The following is a 20,972-nucleotide window of genomic DNA, read 5'->3' on the forward strand; positions in this document are numbered from 1 at the left end:
CTCTCTTTCTCTCTCTCTTTCTCTCTCTCTCTCTTCCTTCCTTCCTTCCTTCCCTTCTTTCTTTCTAGAGTGGCAGCAGTATAACTAGCTCAGATATAAAAGCACTTATTGTAGAATTAAGTGAGATTGATCATAAACCCTGCTGAAGAATTAGGGTCTCATTATTAAAGGTGGGATTTTGACAGAATCTGGTGCGTGTTAAGTCAATAGGAGAAACATTAAGTCTTGTTATCCTCTGAAAAGCTAAATCAATCACTTAGTGCTAAAGGGGACTTGCTGGAGCACAGAACCTCTGTCAGAATATTTTGTTGGGATGATGATATGTAGAAAGGCAAGATTTATGATTGGCAAAACATCTACCAAATTGCTCTATCCAGTTTCTGAGTACATGCTTGTATTCCATACAACTCTGTACCTCTCCATATACCTCAAAAGGTCTGCCAGTTAATGATGAAGCAGCAGTCCATCATAGGCTGGACAATAAGAGAGATTCATTAAACAGAGAGTAGTTTGGAAAACAAAATAGATTTTGTTCTGTTTACACAGACAGACGTGGAAGCATTGGTCAGTTAGGACAGACAACAGTACTGTACTCTGCATGTTTTTTTTGTTTGTTTGTTTTTTTTTTTCTTAAACTTAGCATGCCTAAGAAGTTGCAAAGAAGATTAATTAGACTCATTTTGGTGAGCTATCTGTGAATTGAGGGTATGAGATAGCATATCAAGAAAGAAAAGCAATAAAAAATTGTTTTATTTTAAATTTAAATTCACATTGAAAGCAAACCCAATCAGGAAACTTCCTTGAAAAGTCACTAAAACTAAGGGTACTTAATAATACGAGAGGAGTAACTTGTATTTAGTACATAAGTATTTAGTGCATTTTTGGGAAGAAATTGCAATTTTTCTACATTATGTTAAAATCTGGACAGTATGTATGAGATCATGAGGACCAGCCCCTGTACTATTAGAATTACTTTTACACAAAAAAAAATGACCAGAAAGGAACTAATGAATAAGTTACTTGAAATTGTATATTATGTATAATATTGACTGAATAATTTCACTACCGTAAAAGCCTGGACCAGGAATAGTAGGGAATCACCTTCTGCATTTTACACTTCAAGGTCCTATCTTTCTTCAAAATGTTACATGGCAAATGTTAAAAGGAATACATGAGTATTCCAATGACCTAATCTTTGACTGTATAACACAAGCCAAACCACATAATTCTGCAATATCACCAACACCTTAACATCTCTTTGAGACATCATGTAGAAAGATATCTAACTCAGACCACAAGTGCCAAAGATTGAAACACGTCCTTCTAGTTTGCTGTCAATTTTCAGTCAGTTAAAATAAAAATATTTTTAAAAAAGACGTACTTTCCAACCAGCATGTATCTAGTATCAACTTCAAACATTAGATTTCATTATAACCTTTCACCAGACTTTGATGCTTACTTGCTTCTGCATCGAACAATAGTATCTGCCTGCATACCTGAAACATCACATGGGAAGCTTATATTTATTTAGTTGTTATGACTCCTATGTTCTCTTCCTAGTCCTATTCCAGAAAATGGCCTCCCATTTTAGCCATTCAGCCTCCAGATTTATTTCTAAGAAGAGAAGCTTAACAGTTTATTGCTGTTTACAATTACCTGACTGGAGGTTGTACAGAAGGTGACTCTACACTCTTCTTGGAGTTGCACAGTGTAAGGATGAGAGGCAACGGACATGGCATGAAACTTAGGAAATTCTCACTCTATATAGGAAAAAGAATTCTAACTATGAAAGTGGATAGACACTAGAGATGCCCAGAGAAGTTGTGGAATCTCTGCCTTGGAGGCATGTGGGACCCAGCCAAAGTCCTGGAAGAGTTGCTTCACCTGGGACTGCTTTGAGGACAGGGCTGCAATGCAGACAACTGGTGGTCCATTCCAGCCTGTGTTCTGTGATTCAGTGATGCTGTATATCTGATCTCGATTTTGCAGATTAAAAATTCATGTTTTACATATTAACCATTACTGAGACAAAGACAGGAAAAAAAAAAAAAAAAAAAAAAAGAACTTCATGCAGTTATCTATCTATGAAGGCAGGGGATCCTTGAAAATACATAGTAATGGAGCGATCCATAAGAGAACTCCAAAAGGACAGAGTCATTGAAGTCACTGAAGCTAAAGAAGGAAAATAATTCAACAGAAGATTATGGCTATTGTGTTAAGGGCAAGAGACAAGCATGGAGAGGGCACTGATTTTGAGTCTTAAGCAGATGTAGGTCAATATGGTAATACTGACTGTAACTCTGACAGAATGACAAGGTGAACTGAAAGGTTCTGAAAGGTCAGCTGCACTGAAAGGATGTTGGAATCAGAGCATGAGACTCCTGGCAGCAATTGCGGACAGCATGATCTTAGAGAGTGGAAAGAAGGGGAAAAGACTGGATTATTTATTGTTTTTAACTTGGGAGAAAATCAAACAATTTTATTAGGTAAGGAAAGGTCAAGAAAATGGAGAAGTGATGAAAAAAGCAGGCAAGTAATATGAATGGATAAGAACACCTCCTGACCTGCAAGGGAGTCACTAATGGAGTCAGAGAAAGTCATTAGACTAGAAGTCTTAGCATGAAGAAGATGTAGTTGAAGTAGAGGAAGGACTGGTTAGCCAAATTATGGAAAAGATTACATCACAGTTTGTAATTTTTCTCTGGAATAAAATCAGTGGCTTCTGTTACAAAGATACGAGTGAAAAATGTACTGAAGGAAGGCATAAGAATTAAGCTGCAGGTAAAAAGAAAGCAGCTAGAGTATGGAAGTCTGTCAATCTGAAGAAGTAGAATTGTTTCATTTGAAGATAGCAAAATTGAAAGGGAGAAAATAAATTTGTAGTACAGGAAGTCAGACTGTTCGCAGAGCTTCCCACTGAAGATATCATGCAGCATGAACAGAGGAAGCAGATAATGAGTCTGGCCAAGGAGCTGGCATGCTGCAGCAGCTCACATCTTCTGCAACACTTATGAGAAAGATTTTTTATTTTCTTCTGATTATTATCACAAATATTGACCATCATGAGGCTCAGCGTAACTCCTTGATGAATACACAAGTGACTTCCACATTAGGGTGACAGTTCACCATTTGTGACTCCGTATCATTCATCATGGTTTAATCTACTTAATGTACACTTCTTTGATTTTTTGTTTTGAGCTCAAATTACTCTAATGAGAGTGCCATACAAGACTAAGTTAAATTCACTGTAGAAATCTCAATGTGTCATCATACTGTCTTTGTCAGGAAAGTTTGTAACCCCTAAAAAAGTTATTAAAAAAAAAAGAGATATATTTTCTGTAAGTTGTTTTCATTTTGTATTACTAAATATGACAAGTTCTAAAAATTGTTAGACCAGACTCTTCTGACAATCCTGTTTTCATTGGTTTTTCTATGGACCTGAAGATTTTAAAGAACCTTGTGAGGACTTGATCTCACAAGGATGTTAAACTGCAGACACCTTCATGTCAATTCTCCTTTTGGCTTCACTGAAGAGGTTAGTTTTCTAATATGATTTTTTTTCCTTCCATTTTACAAATTCTACTACTACTTCCTCCTAAATGAACAGCAGGAGGGAACATTATGCGGAATGTGCCTGCAATCATGTTGGGAAACTGGGGACTGCCTAGCCACTACAAAAGCAAAACCAATGCAAATGATTTGTAGTTATATTAAAAAAAAGTAATCAGATCCTTTTTTTTTTTTTTTTTTTTTTTTAAAGGACAGCAGGTATCTATCTTAAATACAGATGTACTCATGAAGGAGGCAGATAACTTATTCTTATTAGCTCTTTTTTTTTTTTTTTTTTTTTTTTTTTTTTTTAAATAAGCAGTAGATCATGTTTATAACACTTCAATAACTATAAGCCCTGATTGTTAGCCAATAGCAGATCAAGAGAGGGCATCTAACCCATTAGTTGTCATCCATGAACAATTTTTCTTTTTATAGCTGGAGAAGCCAAAGTGGCTGATTCTGTTCACTCAAATCCCTGTTTTGATATTTGCTTCCACAAACAAGTATAACATAAACAGTTTCCAATAACAGGTTGCCCAGAGAAGCTGCGGATGCCTCATCACTGGAGGTGTTCAAGGCCAGGTGGAATGAGGCCCTGGGCAACCTGATCTGGTGGGTGGCATCCCTGCCCATGGCAGGGGGTTGGAGCTAGTTGATCTTTAAGGTCCCTTCCAACCCAAGCCATTCTATTCTATTTTAAAATCAGAAGTATTAAGTCATTTTAAACAAAACAAAGCAAAACAACAATAACAACAAAATACAACACAACACAATAACAGCAACAAAAATCAGCTGTTGCTGAGTTATCAAGTTCTCTAAATATTTGGGCAGAGTAACCAGGTGACATTGCTATATACCTTAAAGCACAACTTCTCTGTTCTATTTGTTACACTTCCCTGATGCAGTTGGAATTTAATATATGTACACACAGTAGACCACCTGCAACAATGGAGTCTTAGATTATAAAGCCATGAGATTAGCATAGGACCTGATCATAACAAAACTTAAAGAGTAGTTCCATTGGCTGCTCTGTAAGTTACTTTACTATCACTGTAACGCTTGCTGTGTCACCAGTTGGATTTTGAATACTTCCTGTAAAAGTAGGACTCACCAATTGTTCATGAAACCACCATTAAGTATTCTGGATTGATCTTCATATTTACTAGGCATTGATTGATGCTATAAATGAGTAATATTTGCAGGATTTTTTTCTATTTAGTTTTCTTTGTGTGTGTGTGTGCTCCTCCAGCTGCTTCCAGCTGTCCAGTGACAACTATGCTGCAGCACGTGGTGTGGCCTCATTCTTAACATGTGTCTCTAAAATTTCTATTTTATTTTCTGGATAACTTTTGAAAGATAGTTCTGCTAGACTTTCACACATGCATGGAATATATGGTGGAATAAGTTTTCAACTGGAAACTGGTAGATAGTTCCTTAAGCTCTAGGTGTTTGATATCCAAATCTTGTTTAAGCTTGTCAGTAAAGATGATAACATTTTATAATTTATGATTTTGAGTCTTTTTGCTTGCATGGATATTTTAGCTCAATGTTTAGTAAGTGAAAAATGTAAATCAAATACTAGGAATTATTAGGAAGTACTAGAGAATACAACAGAGAACATAGTATGCATCCATGTTGAACTTGTATATTAGATATTGTGTGAGGACATGCCAAACCCTTCCACCAATAGCACATACCAAAAAGAGAAACATAAGGCTGGAAAAGTTTTAGGTAAGAGCTAAAAGAACATGTGAACAGCTTCTATGCAAGCAGCACATAGGTAGGTTAGCACTCTTAATTCTGGTAAAGATGTTTAAGGAGGAAAAGTCAGTCTTATAAAATTCTGAATGTCATGGAGAAGGTAAGAAACTATTAATTGTTCACAGTCTCTTCTGATACAAAAATTCGAGGGCAGTAAATGAAGGTGGCAGATTCAAACCAAGGAAGAGGAAGTGGTTCTTCACAAAGCATGCAGTTAAGCCACAGAGCTGTGAAACAGTGAGGATTACTGTTTACATAAGAAAGTACCTTGCGCTCAGTGTGTCCCTAAACTGCAAATTGGAAACAGAGTCATGTAGGTTGGAAGGGAACACTTAGTCCAACCCTGTGCTCAGAGCAGGCCCAGGTAAAGCAGTTCTTCAAGGACTTTGTTCAGCTGGGTCCCACATGCCTCCAAGGCAGAGATTCCACAACCTCTCTGGGCATCACCAGTGTCTGTCCACCTTCAAAGCAATAATTCTTTTTCCTATATAGAGTGAGAATTTCCCAAGTTTCATGCCATGTTTGTTGCCTCTTTTGAACTTCCAAGATGAGAGTCCCTGCCTGAGCTATTTTGTAGGTAAACTGGTCCCCATCTGTATCACAGCTGTGTCTGTGCCTGGCAAAGGACCCTGTTGTCTTGGGCCTGACCTGCAGTCTGATTTCCCTGTTAGACTTCAGACCTGGCTTATCACCAGAAAGTGGCCTGATTATCTGGATTTTTGGCAAAATCCAGATGCCATCCATGTGCCTGCCCTCCTGCCTTGTACAGGGACTGCAGAATAGGGTTCTCAATGGGGATGCCCCTACCCTCCTGACAGTGTTCTCTCCCTCATCTCCCGATCCTTTAGGATGCAGCTGGTCCTTGTTCGCCATTTCAACAGCTTTCTCACTAGTTGCCCCCCAGCCTGTACAGGTGCAAGGTGTTATTCATTTCTTGTGTTTGCCTTCATTGAACTTCATGAGGTTCCTGACAACCCATTTCTCTAGCTTATCTAGCAATAAAAATACACAGGAAGCAGGTATCTTATTCACCATCCCATATTTTGGTATAATCTGCAAACTCACTGAGTGCCCTCTCTCACCCAGGTTACTAATAAACATGTTGAGTGGTATTGACCTCCGGGGACAATCACTAGTAAATGGCTGCCTGTTGGACTTCTTACCTTTGATCACTGCTCCTCAAGCCACACAGCCCACCCAATTTTCTATCCACCCTATCATACATTAACCAGTCCATATCTTACTCATTTGCCTGTATGAATATTATGGGAGACCATGTCAAAGGCATGCTGAAGTCAAGGTGTGCAATATTTACTGCTCTTACATTGTAAACACAGCTAGATGTCTCATCACAGAAAATTGGTTGTTTAGACACGATCTGCCCTTGGTAAACACATTCTGGTTGTTCCCAGTTACCACCTTCTCCTTTCTGTGGCTGGAAATAACTCTCAAGAGGATTTGTTCCTTGACCTTCTGAGGGATTGGAGTGAGGCTGACCAATCTGTACTTCCCTGTACTGTTTGCCCTTATTAAAGATGGGTAAGATGTTTGCCTTTTCTCAGTACTCTTAGATGCACTTAATCTGATACAGTGGACTTGTATATGCTTGGCTGATTTAAGAGCTCCTTAATTTTAACTCCCTCTGCATTTTCACTGGCTCAGCTACTAGGTATTGGGAACCAGCAGCCAGAGAGAAGACATAGCCAGTGAAAACAACGGAAACAAACAAACAAACGAAAAAAATATCTCAGCCTCTTCCATACCCTTTATCACTAGGTCCCCATCCGCACTGAGCAGCAGGCCCACAATTTCTCCAGCTTTCCTTTTGCTGCTAAAGTTGTTCTTGCCCTTCACATCCCTCACTAGTTTCAATTCAAGATGAGCTTTAGTTTTTCACATTCTTTACTCTGTACTCAAGAAATACTTCTATAGTCCTCTTGGGTAGCTTTCCTTCTTTGTATATCTTTATTGTATTTTATTTTGGCCTCTAGGGCAACCTCCAGTGTGATTCTACTGAGCAAATCCCTGAATAACCCAAAACTTGCTCTTCTGAAGTCAAGTTGTGATCCTACTCTTTGTCTATTTTGTCTCAGGATTTTTAACTCCATGATCTCATGGTCACTGCATATAAGACTGCCCTCGACCTTTACATTGGTGACTTCCTAGTAAGAACGAGGTCTGGTTGACCATCTTCTCTAAACAGCTTCCTTATAAACTGTGTCAAGAAATCTTCATTGACATGTTCCAGAAACCACCTAGGTTGCTTGTCTCCAGCCCTGTTGTCTGTGCAGCAGATATTTGGGTGGTTGAGCACCAATGAGTATCTGGCTGTATGACTGTAAGGCTTCTGACTGTCTAATTAAAGCTTCATCTATGTCTTCTTGATCAGGCAGTCAGTAGCACATGCTACCACCTCCAGAATACTACCTCTGTCAGCCTGTTCTCTGGTTCTTAGCCATAAGGTCTCAGGTGGTGCCACTTTACCTGTTCCAAGGCAAAGCTCCATGTTCTCTAGCCACTCCTTTGCATAGAGTGCAAACCTTCATCCTTGCCTTCTCAGGCTGTTTTTATTCAAAAGCCTGCATCCATTCACTGCAGCACTACTGTCATGTGACCTGTACTGTCATGTCTCTAATTCCAATGAAGTCACAGGTATACAACTATATGGACTTCTAACTCTTCTTGTTTACTTCCAGGATGTATGCATTTGTGTACAGGCACTTGAGATGTGCCCCTAGCTATGCTGATTTCACAAGGGGAATGTGAGAGCCTCCACAGTCATGTTGTCTCTCAGATACTTCCTCAAATTGCTGACTACTGGGAGAGTATTTGAAAAAGTATCATAAAATGTTTGTTCTATTTTTGCACTCTTCCACAGACATCTGCTTTTGATCACTGCCTTTGGTGTGTACCTGAAGTACTGCCACCAGCAGGAGGGGTTATGTCTGTTAAATTCTGATGTCAACTGTAGGACATAAACCCAAGACTCTTCAAGACAGTCAGAAAATCTACTGCAGAAAAACTCATAGCTTTGAGCCTAGTACCTCCACCCCTGCTTGGCAACCGTCCGAAACAGGATACTGGGCTACACAGACCCAGAACAACCATGCTCATATTCTTGGGTTGCTGCCCAGAGCAGATATGCAAACTGAAATACTTCTTTTGTTCCTCTGCCTTTTAAGATAATACTTGATTTGGAACTGCTTAAATTATTTCTAGGTGTTTTTCATAATTGTTTTTTAACCCAGTCTTCTTGATGCTGAGTAGTTCTTCAATGTACTTGGATGCTAATTGAGATATCACCTAGAAAAGCCATGTTGTCAGCAAAATCCAGCTCTCCTAATGCACTGCTGTTGAACTAGGCAAGGCATGTGCTACAGCAAGACAATTGTTTTTTTCACAATGAATGAATAACAATGCTTACAGAAATTATGAAAGAACACTTTCCTATTCAACACAGTCTACATTAAACATTTTAACATGTACTCACCTTGATCCTACCTTAGACTGAGTCCTATATGAAGACTCGTTAATTTTTTTTGACGTATTGAATATTTAGATATATTTCAGAATGATTCATACTGATGCTTTCAAATAGTTTCTGGAAAATTGCAGTTTATATAACAACTTTTGTTTTTGCTGCTCCATGCTCGATTTCAAGACTGCTCTTAGACTGAAAAAATCTGATTAATGCATGACTTTCTGAATCAAGCCTTGATTGATTATCCTTTTGCTTTCTTTCTTCCATTCAAGGTAATGCTGCAGGAGATTTGGTATCACTCCCAAAAGCATAATACAAGTCAAATGCAGCAAAGGCATAGGATATCTTGTATTATCTTGATTATTTTGTTATTTTCTTATTGTTCTGCAAATCAGTAAGGTTGCTGAGGCATATCAAAAACAAGCATCAGAACCTCTCCAAACAGAAGAAATTATGTGGCAAAAGTGCTAACAACATGTCATAAAGCACAGACTTGTAAAAGTTTACAAGAACTAGTAAAAATAACTGAAGATATTGGATATAGTTTTAATTTTCCTCACGGTTTAAAATGTATGGAGTCCAGTTGTCAGTGATGTTTTTTGGAGATGGTCCAAATATCTTCATTATAAATAGAAGATATCATCAGGTCTATCTCATTAGGTCTTACTCCCTGTTGCATTATTCTAGACATAGAAACTGAACAGCAAATCCACACTGTTCATCAGTTTTTGGTCCTCCCCAAACTTCTGCTCAGAGCAACAAAATAAAAGGTCTTTTTATTACTAAATTTCAGACCAATTAAGTTATTACAAGCATGGGACTCTGCAGAAAGGATGCTGAATATACCCTACCTGATAATGAAGAAGCTGCCCTCAGCATCTTTTGCACAGCACATCTAGGCAGGTCCTTCTAGCAGTTATGCCTAAAAAATGATGAGAGGAATGAAAAAGACTGCAGAAATGGGTACAGAAACATCAGAGTTATGTTGTCCTGTTTACATCATGAGCCTATATCATAACCCTGAGTCTTCATCATAAACCCTGAAATGTGTACGGCATGGATATTGGGTTCTCAGCTCTAACCCTTTCACTCTACATGTATATTTCTCTTGCTGATGCAGACATATCCTCTGTATTCGCTATTCTACATGTACTGACCCATCTCCCACCTCTTTAAACTGGCAGCTCCATGCAATCTGCTTCTTCCTCTATATGAATGAGGAGGAGGAAACTTACACCATACTCAAAAAGATCTTGAAAAGACATTTTCCCATTTCCCCTTGATCATATGCTTCAGAGTGTCTTAAAACTCACACTTTGCATTTAGGATCATTTTAAGTCAGTTAAAGGAAAACTGAGTTGCACATGAATAGGAGAAATTTTGGAAAGGGGAAAAAAGCCAAGGCATTAAAAGCTAGATGAATATAAAAGCAAAATATTTTTAATGAACACATTATTTAAGGTAACATTATTAAATTGTTAATGCCACTTTCTTCTGGAAGATATAAAAATCAAGACAAATAGCCTAACTAAAAACCATGTAGCCAATGGGTAAGTCATGTACTAAGTAGAGGAGGAATACTTTCACTTGATCATTTTGCAGCTGAACAGTGGACTGAGATTCCTCCAGAGAGGCCTCTTCTGCTGTAGACTTTGTTTGTATAGTGAGAACAATGTCTGAAAGAAGGTATTTCAGTTTCAGGTCTTTGTTCCACAGTTTCCAGGCTCTTGACAAATTTAAATTACATACTTTTTCCATGACAGGGAAAATATTGTATAAAGAATTGTGACCTGATTATTTATCTGCTGTATATTTAACTTCTAATATTTTCACCTCTGAGAATCAAACAGGTTGATGTTCCTCAGAGTCTAGGAAATGGATTTTTAATTAGCTACCCAGAGAATGTTTCCAGATGATGAATGTGAAGGTGATTTTAGTATTCTGTTTGACTCCTGGCCAATGATGTTTGCACTGTATTTTAAACTAGGGTTTAAGGTCAGCCTTCTGGCACAGCCAGTCTATTGAACACTGGTCATGTCTGGCATTGGTCTCTGCAGGGGAGAAAGACAAGGGAAGGTGAGGACAGAGGCAACATTAGTTTCCATGATCTCACTAAGATGATATGGGAGCTTGCCTGAAGAGTTCTTTTTTTTCATTTCCGTAAGGCAGAAGGGATTGGATCAATTATTAGGCACAACTAGCCAGCTGGCATTGGGGAATTTCTTCTACAATATAGAGAGATGGAGAACTCCAGAGCTACTTCATTTATTCAATTCCTACTCCTTCTGGCAGCTGAGCAGTATTAAGTATACACATTGCTAGGATGATACTGAGATGAAGCATGACAGAGAAAACTGCATTTGTCTCTCATGAGCTGTTCCCCCATCTTGCCTGGGGAGGCAAGGCCCTGGAATCAGCAGACAGAACTGCCACTCAGCTGATACAGGAGGCTGGTATGGAGGAAAAATAAGCCTATTTAGTTTCAAAGATGTTTTACTTCTACCCATTCCCCACAGTACATTCCCAAAAGACATGTACTTATTATTTGCAAGCTTGATCCTAACTTATCTCACTGAATGGCTCTTTAAGGTTTGGCAAATTTGGGGCCTGAGCTAGGGGACAGGCGATCTTGGATTTAGATTCAACAATGTGAATGCAAATTGGGTTAGATTTTCAACTTAGAGAACTGATTAAAAATGAAAACATGCTCACTGAATTGATACTCACCTAAACTAAAGGAACATCCTGTTCTTAATCCTGGTGGGATAAGTCTGCACAAGTCTTGCTTACAGCCTGAGCTATGAGCTAGATGTGTAGCTGTGGTTACTGCAATTCAATGCTTGATCTAAAATGCCCTACTGAACAGTATGATGTACCAAACTGGGCTTAGCACTAGGCTTACAGTGCTATATACCCTCCAGTCTAATGTAGAGGTGTGTGAGGTCTGTGCACCTGAAAAATACCATGTGGGTACACCACTGGTCCAACAACCTTAAGGAGGTGAAAAGCAGTAACATGAAGGAGTTAGAATAGATAAGAACTTGGTTAACATGAGCCCAAGGAACCAAGACTGCTGAATTCTGTATTTATAAAAACAAAGCAAAAGACTACTACTTCTCGTAGGTCATTTAACACCTACGTTGATGTCTTGGAGAAAAAATATATAGTATACAAATCAACATTGAGGGAAAGAGAAAAGAAATGCGAAATGAATTAGAAATATTGACTTCTTCACATGTTTATATGAGAACTATTTGCTAAAGAATGTGCAAGAAATTAGCAAGGAAGCTGTAGTGAAAAGTAGAGTCCAATGTGCAAGTTACTACAGAAGAAGCACGGGTACAAACTTGAAGTGTTTCTCTTACTGCGTGTTAACTGCCAGGGTGCACATTTGGACTATGTAGTAAACATGAGGTTGTCTATGCTACAATGAAATAGAGGTAAGCTGCATTTATGATATACGATATATATACAATAATACATACAATGTCTGTTTTCACTATCATAAAGTTCTCACTCTAAGCTTACCTTGTGTTACCCTACTCATGGAACAAAATTCTGAAAAGCATTGAAATAAGTTATTGGAATTTGGGTTACATATACAGAGACTATTGAGACATTACTGAAATGGGAAGTAAGTATTTTTCATCTAAAAAATTGGCAAGTTCTAGTATATTTAGGTTATTATGCTGTACAAGTGACCCTCAGAGCACTCTTCACTGCCAGAAAGATGAAGACAAACTGAATCCTTCACTGTTGCTTCGTATATTAATGTTCCTACTTTTCAATCCTATCACCTATAAAGGTAAAGGCCTCAATACCAATTACCATCTGTCAGACTGAACAAAGAGCAAAAAGAAATGTATTTTGTGACAGGGCACAATTTTGTATATATAAAAGCAGAGTAACCCTAATGATTTCAGTGGTATTATTTCTGCAATTCACTAGCAAAAGCAAGATCAAATTCTGTTACAACTTATTTTTTTATTATTATTATTTTTTTTGATAAAACCTGTATGTATCACTCTTAAAGGGTTATCTGTCTTTACAGTTGACATTAGAGTGTCCTTTCTTTTCAGTCTAAGTTGTCGATTCTTCCACAAGCTAGCTAGAAATACTTCTTTCCCAGAGAAGCATATGGGCTGGCTTTGTGAACAATAAACCTTATGGGGTAGCTCCTTACTGGTTAAAAGATTTTCAAGTATTAATCCTGAGAATCTGAATGTAAGGGAGAGATATGGGAACTATAAACTGGATTTTCACTCACTTTTTTGAAGTTTCTATCTCTTGAAGGGACTGTGTATCCAGAAAGCAGAAGGCATTGGCTGTTTGAAAATTGAAGCTCTTTTAAGGTCTCAGAAATGGGATACAGAAGTTTAATGGTCATTTAAAAATCCAAACAAACTGTAGACAGGTATATTTTAAAATATTTTTGAACCTTGGATATATTTAACCTCTCATCCTTAACTTTAAAAACTAAATTTAAAATTGCACTTTGTACTTTAAATTACATTACATTAAATGAAAAACAAATATCTTTCAATTGATAACACTCTATGAAGGAGTTTATTTGTTTTTAGAGGTAGGTTGGACAGAAGATAAATAATTTTGTGGACTCAGCCTACTTATTATATCTTTTTATATAGGCATTATGAAAATTTGTTCTAAAAGATTCTAGCAACTAATACTTTTTCCTCAGAACTGTGTGTCACATTTTACATGCAAAATATGTTATGGAGAACATATTGGTGCATAACTACAGTAAAGTATCTGTTCCCCTTAGTATGACAAGAAAATTAGTTGGGGCAGACCACTGTGGTTTGATTTTTTTTGGCTTGTAATTTAGTACATTTCCCCCTTTCATCTGAAATGTCCTTCACATCTACCAGTGCCTGCAGGATTTAAGGCCTACTCCTGTATAGATTAAATCAATGTTAAAACTCATTAAGTTTTATAAATATAGGAAAAAACTTTTAGACAGGCATGGTTTGAATTTGAAACTTAACTACGTCAGATCAATATAGAATAATGTTTGTTGGTTTAAGAAACCACATAAAAAATACTTCGAAAATCATCTGTGCATCATACTTTTAGAGGACAGCATGATGTTGACTAGAAAGCATATGATGACATATCCATATCTTTGAACATACTGAAAGAATTCAGGCACAGGTCCTAGTATAAAAGACTATGAAATGAAACACTGTTTTCAATGCTGACAAGGAAATAGGGACCCCAGATGTGACTGGTTATTGTGCTGCTTACTGTGATTTCTGTCTGAAACATTTATCCACTTGTTTTGTTTGCTTTCATTCAGGGGTGTTTCTCTTGAGGCCCTTGCTTAGTTTTTGCCCCATAGCCCTGAATGCAAAAATTTGTGCCTTCTCTTGCAAGGCTGCATCTTCTGCTCTATGCCCCCTGGGGGGCACAAGGACATAATCTCCTCCTTTGTACAGAAGTAACTATATTAGCAGAGTCTCATCTGTTTATCCAAGGTCAATGTCTACCAGGAAAAAAAGCCATCTTGGGATTTTCAATAATAAGACATAATTAGGAATTCTTTCTTATTTGACATCACCTGCAGCTCAGCACCACTGCTTTCAGAGCAATCTATAGGGTCAGTGTTGCCATAAGAGAAAAGCTGCCACTCAGGAAAAGCAGAAGCATTGTTCCTTGCTATTCTTATAGTAGTACTATCCCAGCTGGACTGTAAGAGCTGATGTGATCTCAGACCTAAATGGTGTGGCCACAGGCAAATAAAAGAAAACACAAGTATAAATCTGGGAGATTTCTGTTTGCAACAGTAATGCTTCAAGCAGAAGCACTAAGCTGCACTTATCCCATTTGAATTTTGCTTTTCCAGTCTCTCCTAATAAGATTCACTCATATGAGCTAAGTATTTCCCTCAGTAACCATCCTTGCATTATTAATAACCAACTCAATTTTGCTTGCTAGAATAAGAGCTCTCCTTTAATATGTAAGATTAGGTTCAAGTAACAGTCTTTCATGAATGCATATATTATCAGTCTTTTCCACTAATTGGTCTCAAAGTATGTCATCAATCTTATCACCCAATCCACATGGTTTGGAAGCTGTTCTCCAACTCAGATGCTAACATTCAGCTAAAGACCTTAACAGTCACGTAGGGGGAAAAGCTGAGGCAAATGCATTGTATGTTAGGCATGGTCCACAGCAAAACCAGCAAGAATGAAGAGATAAAGCTATCCAATGCTCTTATAAAAGCCACCATATTACTACATGTGAAGGAATATCAGAAAGGAAAATCAGTGATGGAAGCACATGACTCTGGACTTAATCCTTCAGTGCTTAATCCATTTTGATGAAACAGGTCTATCACTGCAGTTAATCTCTGAAGGACATGTGTTTCCCTTCAACAGTCCTGCTAATTGTTAGATTATTCAAAAACAGATAAAAGGGACACAGAATTATGTATTTCTGATTTTAAGATGAACAGTTGGATAGTCAGTCCTCTAGTAGGTTTACTTTTTTTTTTTTTTTTTTTGCATTTAATATAAGAAGACAAATAGTTGTAATCTCTAAAGCAAAACTGTATATAGTCAACAATAGAACAGGATGCAAAGTCTCTGCTTACCGCTGGCTGAAGCCAGATTTATTTATTTTAGCTCTTACTCATTCTCAGCTTCATTATCCATGTGGAAGACGCGACTCCTGAATGAAAGTATTGGAGCCAAGGGATTTTTTTCTGCATGACAATTTTTTTATTTTTTTTTTAAAGATATCAAAGTTGGTCTCAGTTCTGAGGGACGGCACAATGGGAGCCATTAGGCTACCAAGTTATAGTTAGCCAGTTGTGTCAAAGGAATTTCCTCCTCATGAATTTCATTATCCTAATCGCACAGAGCTAACATCTCATCTGCCAAGGAGAGATGGTATATTGGCACGCCTTTGGGACAGCGTTTTCATTCAGTAGGCTGAAGGTTCTGTTACAGGCTTTAGCATATAATACCTATATATGTTTCTACAAGTGACATACTTACTGGTTACCTGTTCCTCACTGGCACAGGAACAGTCATCTACGGCTGTAACACAAGACTCAGCAACATCCAAGACCCACACTGAGTGCCTCTTACTGCTCCAGCGATATCCTTGGCTCTCTGGGCAGACTCCAGCTTTACCTAAACGAGGGGCTCTGCTGTGTCTGCACACTAGGCTGATGCAAAGTGGCTACATTCAGACATTTTAGATCTCTTCTTACCAAGCTGAGTCAGGCCTGTGGGCTTTACACCTCCAGACCCTTCCAGAACCAGACCCTAATGTCTTTGGCAGACAGCAAGGCCCTGCAGTACAGATTCATGGGCCCTGTTTCTCAGGCACGTTGACCCTTTTTGGCAGCCACACATAACTCATTCACCTCGAAGAGCTCACCAGCAGCAGAAGTGTGTGAGGGGCTCCGTGGGTCTCACCATAGAGCCAGGGAAAGGGTGCGGAGGCAACAGCCGCTTCCCTCCGGAAGGTTCTGGTGTCTCGGAGCACAGGTGCTTCAGCAGCACAAGCAGCAACATGTGAGGGCACAGCCGGGAGAACTTTGTTTTCAGCTGACTAACCTTTTTTCTTGGCAAGAACCAACATTTCCTTGTATTAAAATAAATAAATAAAATGAGGAGAGTGCATGAGACAGAGCTATTTTCTTCCTCAGCATCTATTCTGGAGCCAGGGAGAATGCACTAAATTCAGTGTGTGTAATGAGCTGTTTGGATGAGAGTATTTTTCTGTTGTGGTGGAATCAAGGAGCTTCAGGCTTTTGACCGGCTATTTAAGCAGTGGGTTTTCACCACATTTTTACTGCTTTTCTAGAGGAGATGCATGACAAGGGTGTCCACCCTTCCCATTCCTCCCTGCATCTCCAGTTTCTGAGATAAATAGTCTGCCTCAGGGTGATGTGATAGGCCTGCCTCAGCCTATCTTGGCCTAAGGATGATGCATTTCAGCTTTTGTTGAAAACCTCAGGATTTAAGATTTTTTTTTTTCCCCAGCAAATTGGAGGCATTTTGCAGTTAGTCTCTCCAAGTCTTTTCTTTCACCTAACAAGAGAAGGATTTTACTGGTTTTCCACTTTCTCTTAATGAAACGCATTGAGCAAATTTAACGCTACTTCTCAGATGGTTAAATTGGATTTGTCCAGATGGACACTGTTACAGTCCTCCTTTATAGGTGGAATTAATTTTATTAAAATATAATCCTCCCATGCTTACATTATCCCCTTCAGACATTCCCTTTTTAATCTTTTGCAAAGTAGTATTAACCAGTTTCTGGCATTCATTAAGAATTATATTAAAACACAGACACACCTTTTTAGGCTACAACTGCTGAGAAAAAGCAAACCTGGGATTTCCTTTTCTTAGGGTCCCTCTCCACGCCAATCAGATAGGAACGAGCAAGACGTGGTTGTACCATTCCCTCCAACCTTATGGCCACAGGGGTACGAAGCAGTCCCCTGACCGCTGACCAGCGTTCTGTGACAGAGGTGGCTTTGCTTCACAGTCATGGAAAAAAAAAAAAACAACAACAACAAAAACATGCTGTCCAACCGCCTGGCTTTTAGGGAAGGTCTACAGAGCCCTCTGTGATTTTCCATTTCCATCCTGTGCAGCGCAAGGCCTGTGCACCACTTAAATCCCAATCAAAATAGGGCTTAGGTAATAGCCTTGGCAGGAGGGCGAGTTCCACCCACATTCCTTTGTGCTCATCTGGGCTGGAGAACCAGAACTGGAAAGCAGCATGTTTTTTTATGGCTTGGAACTGAATACTTACTGTGCACCTATTTCAGCTTTGTTTCTGACCATGCTATTTGTGTGAAGCCAATAGCTACTGGAGTATATGCTGTTTGTGTTATATATTTAGAATTCTGTGATTGAGTTGAAAGAATAAAAATAAGAAATCTTTGCCATTCATTAATCTTGTGAACACATCCACAGCTAGATAAAAAGGTAGCAACAAGCAACCAGGAGATCTGAGGAAGAACTGCAAAAAAAAAAAAAAAAAAAAAAAGAAAAATCACTGTAAAGAAGAAATGTAAAAAAGAGAAGGTGCAGCAGAAGTGTCGGAAAACATTGGTAGAAGGGTTCACAACATGCATACTCTTTTTTTTTCTCCTTTCACTGATAAAAACAAGTTTTCACAACACTTGTAATATGGTATTATCAGTGCAGCTAAACCATAGCAGTTATTCCTCAGTTTTAATAATATTACTTTATACTTTGTTGTAGTTGCCTAAGAGAACAGTTCTGAAACAGAAAAACCATTCAGCTAGTTCACTTTCTTACATCTGTCTTTTTGGAGGGAGGGAATTCATAAGGCTATCCTAAACTACCCTATCTATCAGTATTTACACTCTTAAGTTTTTAGCCATTGTATGAACACAGTGTCAAGCTTTGGCATGCTATCATTAATGCATTAATAGTTTTGGTCTTGGATGGGTCAATCCTATTCTTGGAGATAAATCTCAGCTACATCTTCCTCCTACAGTAAGTATAAAGTTTGTAAACAAGAGTGGGAATCTCTGTTAAAACTTGACTGAAGCATAAACTCCTCCTTGTCTCTATTAGCTGAGGGCTGAAGAAATCATTCTTAACTGAGGAGATCATCCAGACCAAAGCTAATGCTGAATTGAATCAGTCCATTCAGTTTTCACTTGTATCATATGGCAGTTGTAGCCAAGTATTCAGCCCCATTCAGGTGAGAACCACGTTAATCTGATAGGCACATTGTATGATATTATCTCGGCAGGATGAAGCTGAAATTCTCCAGGATGTCCAAGTTCTTGGCATCTTTAATCCACCCGTATCTTAGGTTGCCACAGAGACACTCTTACAAAAATCTCAGTTTAGTCACTTAAAATCAACCCTAGAATTTCCCAACTCTTTATCTCTATACATTTCACATTCTAGAAATAATAACAAATCTGTAACATGGCAGAAAGGATATTCAAGCTGCCTTTATAATTTCCTCTCTAGTGGTTGGGGTATATCTATATACATTGTTACTTTGAGTTCGCTGTGCATTGCTCTCATTAAGCCACATTGCCACCATTTGAGTGGACCTAGATAAATAACTGTGCATAGCACTAAACTGTGTCCCATAGACATATTCACAACAGCAAGACACTGGGTTAGCAACTGGAGGGCAAACATTACTAGGTCAGATGGTGTAACAAAACTCTTGCAGATAGGTTCTGACAAATCTTGCTATATAGTTTGAAAAGTTATCTTTTCTATTTGCTCACTCCAATCTCTCTCTTAGTTGTTACTGTACTTGTGCAAGTAGAAGCAAAATGACAGGTCAGAGACACTGCACTTCAGAATTTTAGCACCAAATTTTTAGCACTTAAATTCCTTTGTAAACTTCTGTGCTGTCTTGTTTTTATTTAGTCAAGAATGCCAAATAAAATTCTCATAATGCATTACTGGTCCATATCATCAAAAGATCCAAAGAGGCTAGGCTGACTTGTGTTCTGGTAAATACCACTGTTAAAAACAGGGGTCATCCTGATCGCAAAAATTTTCTGTATCTTATTGTCTATTGATTTACCATCTTGCTTTATATCACCTGTTTGTGTTGGGAAATCACCATCAATACATGGAAAATATATTTCAATTGTGACGTATGTTTATTACATATATATAGAGATGTACTTCCATTATGTAACTATATGAGTATTTTTTCTACAAAATACTTCTAAATAATCCAATAACCCAAGAGAAACTTCTCCCTTACTTTACACTCCCACTGAGAAAGCACTACATCCCACAAAGCCCCAGCAATACTTTTCATTTGTCCTACACAGTTCCCTACACATAGCACTTCTGTGAGTACTAAGTCACCAGTTTGGCATGCAGAAGAAAATGTGGTGGTGAGCTCTAAGCTGTGCACACACACACTGTCAAAAATGATTGACTTTGGACAAAAATTTCTAAACTTACTAGAGGGAGAAAGGGTGGAGAATAATGAGGATTAATAGATGATAAAATTGCATATGGTTAGCAACCTTAATAAATAAATAAATAAATAAATAAAGTATTAGGGGAATGAAATATTAACTATTTGATGAAAGACATAGGAGAGACGTAGTAGAAAATAATTAAAAGATGAAATGCCAATAGACAGGGACATCAAGGCAAATGATAAGAGGCTAAATATTATCAGAAATGGAGAACTTTTACTGCAAGTTAATCTGCAGGTGTTCAACTCTTGGCTATTAAGAGGATAAGGGATGAACAGATATCGCTTTAGCATGAAAAAAAATGTATCTCTGCTGATGAGGACATGGATGATATTTCTGAACTACTGTTTTGCTGGAAGCTGAGATGTGGCATTTGAAGAAAGATTTTGCACAGGGGCATGTGTTTTACTGGAAGCTATGTAAGCACTTTTTAATAGTGGGGGGTAAGAAGCATAGTTTATTAGGTTGCCACAGACCTTCAAGACTGGATTCAAGGAAAGACAGTCCTGATCCAAAAAAGATTGAGAGATACTGGTTTGAACATCCATTTCCTCAGTGATATTAAATATTTTGTTTTTACTTACTTAATGGATGTAACGGCTGAAATACCGTAAGCACTATCATCTCATTTTGCAAATAAGGAAACAGGTTTGGGGAAAGAGGCATGGTGGTTTGGTTGATTCCTTGCTGATATCAGAGTCTGACTTCAAACAAGGAAAGAAGAGTTTCTGAGTTAAGGGACTAGCCTACAATGAGAACGATTTAGATTCCAGCCACCGTCATTTTGGCCAGGTCTGCCATGGTCTGCAGATAACCTCAATTGTTTAATTTCTCTAGATCTTCATTCCTAATGCAACCTAACAATTAGATTATTTAACTCACAAGGCTATTGTGAAAATATCTGTTTCATTCATGTTGTGAGGTGATGAGAAAAAAATACAAAACATAGAATGTAAATTCCAAGGGAAAAGTTGACTGACTGACATCAAACCACATAAATTTCTACATAGCTATAAAAGGATACATTGCAACAAGTGATACAAGAGGAACAGAAAAGAGAAAGAGAGAAAGAAAAAGAGAAAGAGAGAAAAAAAGAGAGAAAGAGAAAGACAGAGAAAGAGAGAGAGAAAACTAGAAAGGAGAGAGAAAGAGGAAGGAAGGAAGGAAGGAAGGAAGGAAGGAAGGAAGGAAGGAAGG

The 20,972-nt window shown here is 38.2% G+C and overlaps 1 long non-coding RNA gene across 2 annotated transcripts in view; it reads right to left on the reverse strand.

The window, feature by feature from the left end:
- The window catches only part of LOC118161352, a 47,279-nt gene that overhangs the window by 21,868 nt on the left and 4,439 nt on the right, over positions 1–20,972 (reverse strand). Inside the window, exons 2-3 of one of the 2 annotated variants that reach the window (XR_004747963.1) lie at positions 16,202–16,408; positions 9,646–9,716 (exon numbers count right to left, since the gene is read on the reverse strand). This is a non-coding gene — a long non-coding RNA (uncharacterized LOC118161352). The remainder of the gene's footprint in view (positions 1–9,645; positions 9,717–16,201; positions 16,409–20,972) is intronic. The other variant, XR_004747962.1, reaches the window with a different exon arrangement.

This window comes from Oxyura jamaicensis, chromosome 2 (genome assembly GCF_011077185.1).
Source record: "Oxyura jamaicensis isolate SHBP4307 breed ruddy duck chromosome 2, BPBGC_Ojam_1.0, whole genome shotgun sequence".
Taxonomy (NCBI): domain Eukaryota; kingdom Metazoa; phylum Chordata; class Aves; order Anseriformes; family Anatidae; genus Oxyura; species Oxyura jamaicensis.